Genomic DNA, 14175 nt, shown 5'->3' with positions numbered 1-14175 from the left:
AGCCGTGATCTAATATTCTCTTGGTGTTGAACAAAACTTTGTCTTGCGTCTCGTCTATTGGGCTTCCCACCGTCTTTAAAGATCTTTGGTTTCAAGGGTCTCAAAGACTGAATGGCCTTTAGGTCTGATTCTGGTAGGGTCGTCTTCTGATGTGATGATTTGTGACCATGAAGTTGATTCAGCTGGAGTTTTTGTCCGATGTGAGGTATTATATAAGGTAATGTATTATATAGCCTGATCAGCTCTGATCTGACGTAATGAAATCACACCCGGATGTGATTTCACAACTGGCTTTTTTTGTGCAGAAAAAATGAGCATGGTTGCTACGGTCATCCAGTTCACCCGGGTGTGATTTAATTACGTCAGAAATTATTTTGAACATAGCAACCATGCTCATTTTTTTCTGCACACAAAAGCCAGTTGTAGGAGTGGTTTACACCACTCAAAAATACCATCCATGTACGCAGAGACGTCTTCGCTGGCTGGGTCATGTGTGCCGTATGCAGGATGGCAGAATGCCTCAATCCTCTATGCAGAGCTCGCTGCGGGGAAGAGGCCACGCGGGCGACCACAGCTACGATACAAAGACCTATGCAAGCGAGACATGAAAGCCACAAACATCGACACAATCACATGGGATGCCTCAGCAAAAAAAACACAGACACCTGGAGGCTTGAAACTCAGACGGGGCTGCAGAGGTTTGAAGAACACCTGCTGCTTTAGTGGGATGGGAAGAGAAGACGCACACAGAAGGTAGAAACCAGTCTGAAAGACTTGCTATACGGGGCACGGTGGCACAGTTGGTAGTGCTGTCGCCTCACAGCTAGAAGGTCCTGGGTTCGATTCCCGCTCGGGACGCTGTGGGCGCTGGCGGCGTGTCTCCAGGCTCCGCATCATCGGTGCCCATACCCGAGGCGGGGTTGGCGAAAGGGCCTTTCTGTGTGGCGTTTGCATGTTCTCCCCTAGGGTAGGTACCCTCACAAAAAACATGCAGTAATCCTGGTCTCTAAACTGCCTCCCCCTGGCCAGCCGGGGCGCCTGATGGAGGGGAAAGGAACTGGTTGGAATAACGTGTTCCTTCCATGCGCTACGTCCAACCAGGGAAACTCCCCCCTGTCAGGTGTAAAGGAGCAACTTGGACACTCAGGCATGAAGGAAGCATGAGTTCAAGTCCGTTGCTCTCCCCATGTCCCCCATATATGGGGACTAGGTTGGCGGAGGGTGTGTAGAGCCCAGGATCACATTAGATAATTGACACAGGTGAAAAATGGGTTACAAAATCGTGGGATAAAAAATATATAAAAAAAAAAAAAGAAAGAAAACCTTGCTATGTCCTGCACAATATGTGAACAGTGTCAGAAGGACCGGCACTCCCATGGTTTTCCAACTGCTGCGGATGTGACGGCGGTGACCATGAAGACATGACACCTATAATGCAGTAGTGAGACAGTGGACATTGATTTGTATGTTGACTACATTAATTCACCATCGACGGACGGACGGATGGACAGACATGACAGACAGACAGACAAACAGACAGAGGCCAATAATTTGTCACATTCATTTTAAAAAATGGCAATGATCGAGTGGAATGAGTCCAGTCTCTCAAAGTGGGTTTTGGATACCCCAGGGTAATTTGTCACTCAAAATAACAGCAAATCAGTTATTTCAGAGAGAAAAGAAAGAAACAAAGAGAATGTTCCAGGCCTGCGGTTGGCGATGGCAACAGTTGGCCTGGAAACAAACATCCCTTGGACACGCACCTGAGACACACACCTGAGACACACACACGCACACGCATGCACACACCTGGATATGGGAGACAGAACCTGGGGGCCTTCAGGTGATGTTTTCTTGGCTCACACATGAACACACACATCAGTAAATGCTCACACACACACACACACACACACACACACACACACACACACACACACACACACACACACACACACACCATTGTTCTGAATTAAAACACCCTATGGAGGAGAGATTAACTGGGGCTTTCATTTTCAACAGTTTTTCATTATTATACTCGAGCAAGTGATGTTATTAGCTCACAGTTCTGTAGCTTTAAGTTGAATATGCTTTATAATTTGACCTGTCATAACAGCTATTCGCTGTTTGCTGTCAGTGCAGGAGGAGATGAGCTTGTTTATAATAGTAATTATCGCTAAATCAATTAACTGTTTACAGTGCTGTATACATCCCGGTTATTTGCCTATACTGCCAATGTACAGGGTATCAGCAGGTTTAGCTAAGAATTCAAACTTTACTTTTTAATAGAAGCCAGAATTATGTTTACCAGTGGCATTGAATGTGTGCGGGTTAGCTATTTTGTTATTGCTAAATAACAATGAATGATACTTAGCACTCGATTTACTTGACTTTACAGTGTAAATCGATTCTCATTAATCCAGATACAGTAGGCCTACCCCTAATTTTACACAAGGATACAACATCTATTGTTTTATTAAGTGCCAGGAATGGCCACAACTTTCAAAGCTATTCATTCTGAGTACCACAGCTATATGCTTACTATTTTATCATCATCACCACCACCATTACATTTGCTATAAAGATAGCTAAATCAATCAATTTTTCAGTACTGACATGTTTAGGCTAGTGCTGTATGTATGACATGCATCATAAGTAAGCATCAGAGTTCAAACTGTGACTTATTGAAGACATGATACAATACAATGTCAAATTAATAGCTGTCACACAGCAGCAGCAGTCTACAGCAGTAGGCTGTCCGGCCTAAAATATATGCACACTTGTATTCTCATTCTACAATAAATGTTGGTAAATCTATTCGTGAGTTGTCTGACTGAACAAACATGACACAGCATGACACAGCAAACATGACACAGCAAGGTTAGCATTGCAGAGAGTTGCACTCTGTATATCCAGCAGAAGCTGTAACCACATTGTTTTGCTTTGTGACACTTTGCCTAAGTTATGCTATACTTGCTATATACATGTTAATAGGCCTACAGTTGTTATAGATTTTTCTATGTACATTCAGAAATGTGCAAAAATAGCCAATCTCCAATCTGCACATACATGTTGGCACAGTATGACATAATTCTCACATCTAAAAAAAATAACCCTGGCTATAATAACCTATACATACAGTACATTGCCTATATATGAAATGAGAAGATCTGCTAGCTCACAACATTGTGAGCTAGCAGATCTGCTGTAATTTGACGATGGAGAGGGCCACTAATACTATAGTTTACACACTCACTCACATTGCATATACTGTCGTAGCAAAGATAGCTGATCTACAAGCTCAAAATAATCAATGTTTTTTGCTATATTTGAATTGAAATCCTGATTTATTTTTTTTCTATTTTTTAATTTGAATCCTGAAAAGTAACATTTTGTTTAATTTCAAATGCATTTAGTTATAGTTATGTTAACTTTTTGAACTAAATACAAATTCAGTGGACATAAAAAAGACAATAACACTTTAATACTAGTAATTAGCTGAAATCAATAATATACTATATCAGTATTCTGATACTAACCTGTAGGCCGCATTAAGTGATAGCGGGGGCCGCATGTGGCCCCCGGGCCACCAGTTGCCCATGTAGAGTATGTCATAGGCCATTATGAGGTCTGAGATCCACAATGCCATTCCGTTGTGTGCTTCACATAATTAGATTTTTGTGGTCATTCCATTCCAAATTGTGAAGCACGCCTAATGTGCATCCTTAAGAATTGTCTGTATGTATTTTGTTTTTGTCTTGTCTTTCCTTAAACAAAGCCCTAACCTGTATGTCAGTTTTTGCCACTAGGGGGAGCTACTTGCACACAGTTTGTGTGGAATTAAAAAATGAAAATTAAATAAATTGGAAATGGAAGAAAAATCCATGGAAGGAGAGCTGGAGGGTAAAAAAAAAGGGAAAGAAATGGACAGAGGAAGAAAGAGAGAATGAGAAGTCAGTAAATGAGAGAGAGAGAGAGAAGAGAGGTAAAGAATGTTCTTCTTTTGGTCTCTGGTGATTTGAGCAATGTCCCCCAGGCCTTGGGAGCCTACAATCACCACCTGCGTCCACACACGCACGTGACGCACGCACGCACTGTGCCGTTTTCTTCCCAGAGTCCTTAAAATACCTTCATAGACTCGTGAGAAATACCGGGTAGTTGGATTTGGATGTACTTTGAAAGAATGAAGTCTATGACTGCCGTCCAGCAGCCAGCTTATCATTTAGCAGATATATGAAACTGTATTATCGCTCTCCCTGAGTCCCTGCAGCACAATTATGGAAATAACAGCTGTGTTTGAAAGGGCTTATGCAGACTAAGGTTTCTGTGGAGCATGCACGCACGCACATGTCGCACATTGTGTACACACACACACACACACACACACACACACACGCACACACGGACAATGCCTGGATTACAAGCTGTGCATACATGACCAAATGCCCTGGGTCCCAGACCACCAGTCTGCCCTAAAAAGCCTGAGGTTTGCTTCCAAATAAGATGTCAATAATGTCAATATAGTGTGCATGGTTATGCATGATTTTAGATTAAAACAGTCACTGAGCGTTTCATTCGTTTACGTTCAAAGGGCCCAAATTCCCTAGATATACACGATGTTGTAGTTGTTAAGGGTCATAGTGCATACGTCCCAGTGGCATTTCCGTTTTTTTGCCAACGCTGCAAGTTGAAGCCGCGCGCAAGCCTCATTTCCATCAACCAGCTATTTAAAAATTACGGAAGAGACGCCTGACTATAGGCGCTTTCTTGCCACCTCTAGACAGGCAAAGCTGGGCATAGGAGGGGATAGCGTACAGTACTTGGGTACTGTAAATTTAACTAATACTTAGTTACTTTCCACCACTGCTTCTGATGTTATAATAGATATTTAAAAATAATATGCCTCATTGGCCACTGCATGCAGTTAATTTGAGCCATGTGTATCGGCGTGAGGGCGGACATGTGCCGGAAGTGCGGAAGCCACGATGCTGCTAGTCTCGCTTTGCCAGGCGTCTCGCAATAGTTGTCTGGCTACGCGAGACTAGTGAAGCACCAACCAAGGAAGCTTGCCCTCACTTTTGCACATACGCTCCAGTCAGAGCCGAAGGAGGTGTCTATTACTGTATGTATAACCTTCCAACACTTTAAGCTTGTAAACATTCTTGTTACATTCTTGTGGCAGTGTTGTCATTGGAAGAAGATTGACGCAAGCCTCCTAGCACTAGCTGTGGGACAGCATTCATCAACTCATTACATGCAGCGGGTGGCGCTGGAGATAACGTGTTAGACTTGACGGGTCAGCCGCCCTACGAGGCGGGTATTCTTTCACTCACTGGCACCAAACATTCAAGTAAACCTCATTCACGATCTGCTAGTGAACAGGTGTTTAAATGTAATGCAATGAAACAGAATACCAAATCCAGTTGCTTACAGAGGCCAGAACATGTTAGAAACACTGACCTTGTGGGTCACAGAGGGGAAAAGGGAGGGAGTGAGTGGTGATGTGGGCAGGAGGACTGAGGGTGCATGGTGTTAACACAAGCCAGCAATTGAGTAAACACAGGCAGGCAGACGGGCATGCCAAGTAAATGTGAGCAACTCGGTAGCCTACCCACTACCCACTGTTACACACATGCACACAGTGTAAACATCACATCACATGAAAGACCTAGTTACACAAAGTAACTGTGAAAAGATCATACTATCCAAATTGTTATATTAGACAGTGGGGGTCCTGACCTCTGACCTTGGGACACCCTTGGGGGTAACTACTCCATGCCGGAGTAGATACTTAAAGAAGGAGTGCCACAAGTTTTGTATTTTTCCAGTTTTTCATGTGTCTATGAGGTGACAGTACTTCATTAGACACCCTGGAGTCGTTTTTATGTGCAATGGTGTATTAACTTTGTATTTAGGGTTTCTTCCAGGAGGCTGAACCCTTGACAGTCAAACGGGCCAATGAAATAAACAGTAATATAGTGACATCACACTATCAGCCCCTCCCCTAACCCCTCCCCCTTTATCATACAACTACAGCTGTGGGTGCGGCTTCAGTTCAGGTGGATTACCACCCATCACCACCCACCAGGCAAACCAGGCATACTTAATGAACTGGTGGGCGTGCCCACATAAAAACAGCATTTTAACAAATACTGTACACTTTTTTGAAAAAATTATACCTCCTTATATAACAATAAGACCTGATGATCATGTTTTAGGGTGGAAAAAAATCACGGCACTCCATCTTTAAAGATCATTTCAATACAATTCAATTTACTTTCAATTCATTGCAAACATCTATGAGTGACTATTTAAACAATATGTCAATGCTAGTCATTTTAATTTAAACCTCCAATTAAGGCTCTCATACAGAATTATATTATCCCTTAGGCCAGGCCCAAAAGTAAATGTGGTGAGGACATGACAAATGTCTGTGAAACCCATGGTATGAGATGTTTTATATTTTTCACTGGGAAATGGTGTTGTTGGAGTGTTAACAAAACAACACTGGAGTGTTGTTTTGTTATGAAACTTGATCACACCTAAAGTGTTGAATGCGTAGTCTGAGAGGAGTTCATTCAGCTGAAAAGGCTTGACATGTACGCAGTGATCTCTCTCTCTCTCTAACCATGATGAATTCACTTCATAAAACTTTATGAAGTCGATCTGCAGGATATACTGCTGTATATTCAACCTCATTTGACTCTTTTCATGCAGTGCCAATCAAAGCTGACCTCATCTCTGATTACATGGAGTACAGAACTTCCTTTTATTCTATGCAGACATTTGCCAAGTGGGATTGTGTGTTGGCTGCTTGAAAAACCCTTAAATGACAGACTGTACCAGGAGGCAGGCTTGCAGGTGAAGAAATACGTTTTGAATGTGTTCCAGATAACATAATTGAAAAAGCAAACACCTTGAACAGAGAGGCACAGGTGTCAACCTCTCCCCATGGCAGCCTATACTCTCAACCTCTCCCCATGGCAGCCTATACTCTCAACCTCTCCCCATGGCAGCCTATACTCTCAACCTCTCCCCATGGCAGCCTATACTCTCAACCGAACCATTTCCCCTTTTATATAGACTACAGACTCCACCCCTGGCTAAGAAATCAACAAATCACAGTGTACTAGCAATCCACCCAAGATGCTCCCCATAATGCAAACAATCAGCTCTTCACCCCATAGACATATAAAGGTCTCTGGGGCGTCTGTATCTCAACGGAAGGCAACATGGAGGCAACGGGAGGCGATATTGGCCATAGCTTTCCCGAGATTCCTTGCGAAGCATAGCGGGAGCAAAACGGAAGGGGATGTTCGGTAGGAGAATCAGAGGCGTGACTCCCTCTTTCCCAGTTGGAGACAGGTCACTCCAACGAACTGCAGCGACCAATGAGGCATCTATATTTTTTAAATATCTATGACCACACCCCACTACACAGACTTCAATCAAGGCATCTTCCCAATAACAGCATCTGCATAGATAAACACACACATAGATAAATAACATTTTAGATTCACATGTCACAGCAGAATGTGCACCTTCTGTGCGACTGAGAATCTACAATACAGCATAAATACCATAAATGTATATTGTTGAACATCATGAATACAATGAATGTATTCTCTCTCTCTCTCTCTCTCTCTCTCTCTCTCTCTCTCTCTCTCTCTCTCTCTCTCTCATAAGCAGTGAGTGCATTCTCCGGCAGCGGCAGCAGCCACGGCGACGCCGCCAATTGCCGACAACAGCCGTGGCAGTGTTTCCTATGCCGTGGCAGTGTTTCCTCTGCCACCGGCAAAGCCTCCTAATCCACCACAGACCGGCGGATGCCGGCACCTGCCACTTGCTACCGGCACATGCCGGCACATGCCGGCACCTGCCCCGGCACATGCCGGCACAAATGCCGGCACATGCCACCACCCGCCGGCGCCCCACCGGCGCCTTGCCGGCAGCCGCCGGCACATGCCGGCGCCCTCCGGCACACCCGCCGGCACATGCCGGCACACGCCGGCACATGCCGGCACCCTCCGGCACATGCCGGCACCCTCCGGCACATGCCGGCACCCTCCGGCACACGCCGGCACCCGCCGGCACCCTCCGGCACATGCCGGCACCCTCCGGCACATGCCGGCACCCTCCGGCACATGCCGGCACCCGCCGGCACATGCCGGCACCCTCCGGCACATGCCGGCACCCTCCGGCACATGCCGGCACCCGCCGGCACATGCCGGCACCCTCCGGCACATGCCGGCACCCGCCGGCACATGCCGGCACCCTCCGGCAACCTGCCGGCACCCTCCGGCAACGTGCCGGCAACGTGCCGGCAACCTGCCGGCAACTGCCGGCAACTGCCGGCAACGTGCCGGCAACTGCCGGCAACTGCCGGCAACGTGCCGGCAACCTGCCGGCAACCTGCCGGCAACCTGCCGGCAACTGCCGGCAACTGCCGGCAACCTGCCGGCACCCTCCGGCACATGCCGGCACCCTCCGGCACCCTCCGGCACCCTCCGGCACATGCCGGCACCCTCCGGCACATGCCGGCACCCGCCGGCACCCTCCGGCACATGCCGGCACATGCCGGCAACCTGCCGGCAACTGCCGGCAACTGCCGGCAACCTGCCGGCAACCTGCCGGCAACTGCCGGCAACTGCCGGCACATATGCCGGTACCTGGCATAGGGTTAGGGGTTAAGGTTAGGGGTTAGGGGTAGGGGTTAGGGTTAGGGGTTAAGGTTAGGGTTAGGGTTAGGGGTTAAGGTTAGGGTTAGGGTTAGGGGTTAAGGTTAGGGTTAGGGTTAGGGGTTAAGGTTAGGGTTAGGGGTTAAGGTTAGGGTTAGGGGTTAAGGTTAGGGTTAGGGGTTAAGGTTAGGGTTAGGGGTTAGGGTTAGGGGTTAGGGTTAGGGGTTAAGGGGTTAGGTGCCGGCAGGTGCCGCCATGTGCCGGCGGCAAGCGGCAGGTGCCGGCATGTGCCGGCAGTTGCCGGAAGGTGCCGGAAGGCGCCGGCAGGTGCCGGCATGTGCCGGAAGGTGCCGGAAGGCGCCGGCAGGTGCCGGAAGGCGCCGGCAAGTGCCGGAAGGCGCCGGCAAGTGCCGGCAAGTGCCGGAAGGCGCCGGAAGGAGCCGGCAAGTGCCGGAAGGCGCCGGCAAGTGCCGGCAGGAGCCGGAAGGCGCCGGCAAGTGCCGGCAGGAGCCGGAAGGCGCCGGCAAGTGCCGGCAGGAGCCGGAAGGCGCCGGCAAGTGCCGGCAAGTGCCGGAAGGCGCCGGCAAGTGCCGGAAGGCGCCGGCAAGTGCCGGAAGGCGCCGGCAAGTGCCGGCAAGCGCCGGCAAGTGCCGGAAGGCGCCGGCAAGTGCCGGAAGGCGCCGGCAAGTGCCGGCAAGTGCCGGAAGGCGCCGGCAAGTGCCGGAAGGAGCCGGCAAGTGCCGGAAGGCGCCGGCAAGTGCCGGCAAGTGCCGGCAGGTGCCGGAAGGCGCCGGCAGGTGCCGGCAGGTGCCGGCAAGGCACCGGCGGGGCGCCGGCAGGTGGTGGCATGTGCCGGCATATGTGCCGGCATGTGCCGGGGCAGGTGCCGGCATGTGCCGGCATGTGCCGGTGGCAAGCGGCAGGTGCCGGCATCCGCCGGTCTGTAGCGGATTAGGAGGCTTTGCCGGTGGCAGAGGAAACACTGCCACGGCATAGGAAACACTGCCACGGCTGTTGTCGGCAATTGGCGGCGTTGCCGTGGCTGCTGCCGCTGCCGGAGAATGCACTCGCTGTCCCTCCTCTCTCTCTCTCTCTAACCATAATCTCTTCACTTCATGCGAGTCGATCTGCAGGATATACTGCTTTATATTCAACCTCATTTGACGCTTTTCATGCAGTGCCAATCAAAGCCGACCTCATCGATCTCTGATTAGATGGAGGAGTACAGAAATTCCTTTCATTCTATGCAGACATTTGAACACTATGAAGTTCACAATGTCTTTTATTTCTATTTCTATTCTTTGGGAAAATTGTTAAGTTGGCCATTTTTGAGCCTCCAACGCCTGGATATAATGTGTTCCACCCGTGACCTCATAGTGGCATCCAAGTCTATGGACGTTTTACTATGACGTAGTTAGTCTCTCGTAGCCAGACAACTATTCCACAATCTCAGAATGCTATATATAGAGTCTGGAACTACACCTACAGAAGTGGTGAGGAGGCTTCACTTCTGCTTTATCGCTTACTCATTCATGATAGAGCTTCCGTTGCTCCAGACTGTATGACGGAAGCATTTGAAAATTGCCAGAGGCAACAGTAGTGGCAATGCAAGACTATGACGTAGTGGGTGTCCCCCAAAGGCGCCCCTCACTTCACACGAGTGTGATTTTTCTTTTACAGCATAATGCATTTTCGTATCGCCTACTTTTTTTGAGGGGCGCTAGCAAACCTGCTGTTTGCTTTGCAATCAGCAGGTAAAAAAATCATTAACGGTGAAACACATCTTGATGACATCATTAAGATGTGTTTCACCATGTTAATGATTTTTTTCAGACCTCCAGTTCTAGGAAATAGTACAGGAAATCTATGGAAAATACAGGATCAACCTCTAACTAATTGCAAAAAAACCGAACTCAACTGATTTTGCATCTTCAATATATCCTGAATAACAGAAAAAAAGTCGCCTGGAATTGTCTGAGGGGAAAGTGTTGAAAATGGCCTGTACAGTATGGCCACCATTGACATCCTATTATAAGGCAATATTTTCTAAATTTCCTTATGCTTTAAGTAGCATGTGACATATCAAACTAGGGGGTTTTCATGATGCTGAATCCATTCCAAGCATTAGTTTTGCATAAAAACACTCATTGGGCTAAATTTGGCCATAGCAACTTGCCCAAATGTGCTGACATCATCACAGTAGGCTATACATCATCATCACAATGGTGGCCATACTGTAGGCTACAGGCCATTTTCAACACTTTCCCCTCAGACAATTCCAGGCAACTTTTTTTCTGTTATTTGAGTTAGTTTTTTTTTGCAATTAGTTAGAGGTCAAATTACATTATTACTGGACTAAAACACAGAATGGGGGGGACTTTTAAAAAAATATTTCCACACAACGGCTCTAAGGTATATTAATGAATATGTTGAAAATGAGTGGAATGCCCCTTTAAGACAAACATTAAATCTGTAGACGCCCGGCGCCCCTCAAAGATATATCTAGAATAGGGAAAAAAAGAACATGGCACATATATCTCTTTTTGAAAACAAGGAAGAATATGGAATTAAAATAGCTTACATAGAAAGAGAGAAATAGAATAGAGAGAGAGAGAGAGACAGACAGACGGAAGGTTGGTTCAATCTTTCAGTGCATCCACGACGCGATGTGAGCTTGTGTTCTGTTGGCGGAGTGAAGTAGGCCTGTATGTCTCACTAGGCTGCCTCTCATCAACAAACAAGAGGAGGTTTAATGAACTGAAACCAGCGCACCCCAAAATAACAGGTTTGGGGATCTGTTCGGAATTAATTACACAAACATGCAGCACCTGCGCGCCGTGCAGTCTCAATGTAAACAAGAATCCCATATTACCTCACACTCTGGTGTTTATTTATGCTAAAGCTCTTACATTTCAATTTGTATTAAAAGATTGACATAAACTCGACATGACAGTTGGGTAGTTTTCAGTATAGTCAGGGAGTTATTAGCCTAATCCTCGTGACAGAAATATACTAATTTTGGATTCATCATGCAGGTGAGTTATAGGCTTATTATAGCTACAGGCCTAAACAGTACCTACAGTTGCTTACTTTCTTAGCATGAACATTTACATAAAATAGAGTTGAATTGTGTGTAATTTCGCTTAGAATATTTGTATTGTGTGTGTGTGTGCGTGTGTCGTTTAGTTGTGGTTAAATATGATGTAATATACTACAAATAGCCTACACTATATTTGTTGTAAAAAAACAAAACAGGAATTAGTAGTTTTAGTCGCAACCATTTCATTGGTTCAATTAATATTAAAACCCACACACAACCCACTTGTGTGTGTGGGTTGTGCCCTTAGGCTAATTACATACTAATGGGCTATTCATTTTAATTTTCATGTTGAGTACATTGTTACACTCAAACAAACAAGCACTGCAAAGGTTTAACTCTCTCTCTCTCTCTCTCTCTCTCTCAAGGCAGCCAGACCACAACATTGCAGAGTTTGACATTTGACATCCTGGCAGGGGTGTTCTAGGAGGACACCCTGGACTGGAGTATGCACTTATGCACAATATGCAGACTATCAGTGGAGGGGAGCAAGAAACTTGTGTCAGTGTGCCAAATGCCAAGAAAATATTTTCATCACTTATCGCACCCTCACAGTCACAGACCGTCCACCTCCATGACAACAGGAGGCAGGCAATGTGCTGAAAGAAGTAATTGACTTTAAATACCTGGGCTCATATGGGTCAATCCGACCTTTAAAAGTGTGAGAATCCCGACTGTAGAGGCTGTTCTCCTATTACGGATGTGAGTGCTGGACCCTGAAGCCTGCCTTACAAGTCCCTGGCCACTGTACTTACTTACTTACTTACTTATGCTCTTCGCCCCCAATGGGGCATAAGGCATCGATAATGTTCCTCCACCTATCACGGTCCTTGGCAACCAGTTGCGCCGTGCCCCATGAGAGACCCATCTCCAGCAGTTCAGCCTCTACCGTTCTGCGCCAGGTGATCTTAGGTCGGCCTCGTTTCCTTTTCCCTGGGGGTGTCCATCTGAGGGCCACTTTGGGGATCCGCTCTGGGGGCATTCGGAGTACGTGTCCAAGCCATTTTAGGCGACGATGCTTAACTTCAGTGGTGACTTCTCGGCAGCCAGTCTTTATGTAGAGGTCTTTGTTGGAGATTTTGTTGGGCCAGAATATACGGCAGATCTTCCTCAGGCAGCCATTGTGGAAGGAGCTGACCTTGCTCATGTCGCACTTGGTTATACGCCAGCACTCAGACCCGTACAGTAGCACCGGCTTGACCAGGGTGTTGTATAAGCGGATCTTAGTTTTGAGACTGTAGGTGTTGGATTTCCAGATGTTATGGAGTCTTGTGTAGGTGCTGCGTGCTTGACCAAGTCTGCGCTGGATGTCTTTCTGTGCACCATTGTCCTTGCTAATCAGGCTTCCTAAATATACGAAGTCGTCAACGGCTTCAAGCGGTTCATCATTTATGGTGATGCGTGTCTGTGTGGTGGTGTTGATGGACATCACTTTGGTTTTGGTGGTATTAATAATGAGGCCTGTCTGTAGAGCGTATTTGGTGAGTCGATTTGTTTTTTCCTGCAGATGTTTTGCATTTGTGGACAGAACAGCGAGGTCATCAGCAAAGTCAATATCCTCAAGATGGTTAGAGAAGGTCCACTGGATGCCTTGACGCTTTTCAGCTGTTGTTTTTCGCATAGTCCAATCGATGGCAGTCAGGAAGAGGATTGGTGAGAGGATGCAGCCTTGGCGAACTCCAGATCGTACAGGGAAAGACTCAGAGGTGGTATTGCCGAGTATGACACTGCATTCAAAATGGTCATAAAACATCCCTATTATTGAGGTAATTTTATGGGGGATTCCATATGACTGCAGGATCTTCCATAGGGTTTCGCGGTGGATGCTGTCAAACGCCTTCTTAAAGTCAATGAAATTGACAAACAATGGCACATTCCACTCTGTGCATTGTTCAATAATATTTCGAAGTGCGAATATTTGATCTATGCATCCTCTGCCCTTTCTAAATCCTGCTTGCTCTTCTCGGAGTTTGATATCAATGGCATCATTGATTCTGTCCAGGATAACTTTGCAGAATACTTTGCTGGGGATGGAGAGAAGCGTGATCCCACGCCAGTTGTCACACTTCTGGAGGTTTCCCTTCTTGGGGATCTTGACAATTAGGCCTTTGGTCCAATCACTGGGGATGTTTTCTCCATTCCAGATGGTCTGGAAGAGGGTGGTGAGGGCCCTTGAGGATGTTGGGAGGTCCGCCTTTAAAAACTCAGCATGGATGGAGTCAATACCTGCGGCTTTGCCGGTGTTCATGGCTTTGATGGCCTTTGTTACCTCCTCTGTAGTTGGGGGGCCAGTATTGATGTCCAGGATATCAATTGCAGGGGAGGGGGTAGCTGGTTCATCAGGGTCTGGGTGATTTAGCACATCTCTAAAATGTTCAACCCAGCGTGCTGCTTCCTGGTGTT

This window comes from Electrona antarctica (genome assembly GCF_951216825.1).
Source record: "Electrona antarctica genome assembly, chromosome: 12".
NCBI classification, from domain to species: domain Eukaryota; kingdom Metazoa; phylum Chordata; class Actinopteri; order Myctophiformes; family Myctophidae; genus Electrona; species Electrona antarctica.
The sequence above is the reverse complement of the archived record's forward strand: the minus strand, read 5'-3'. Positions refer to the sequence as shown.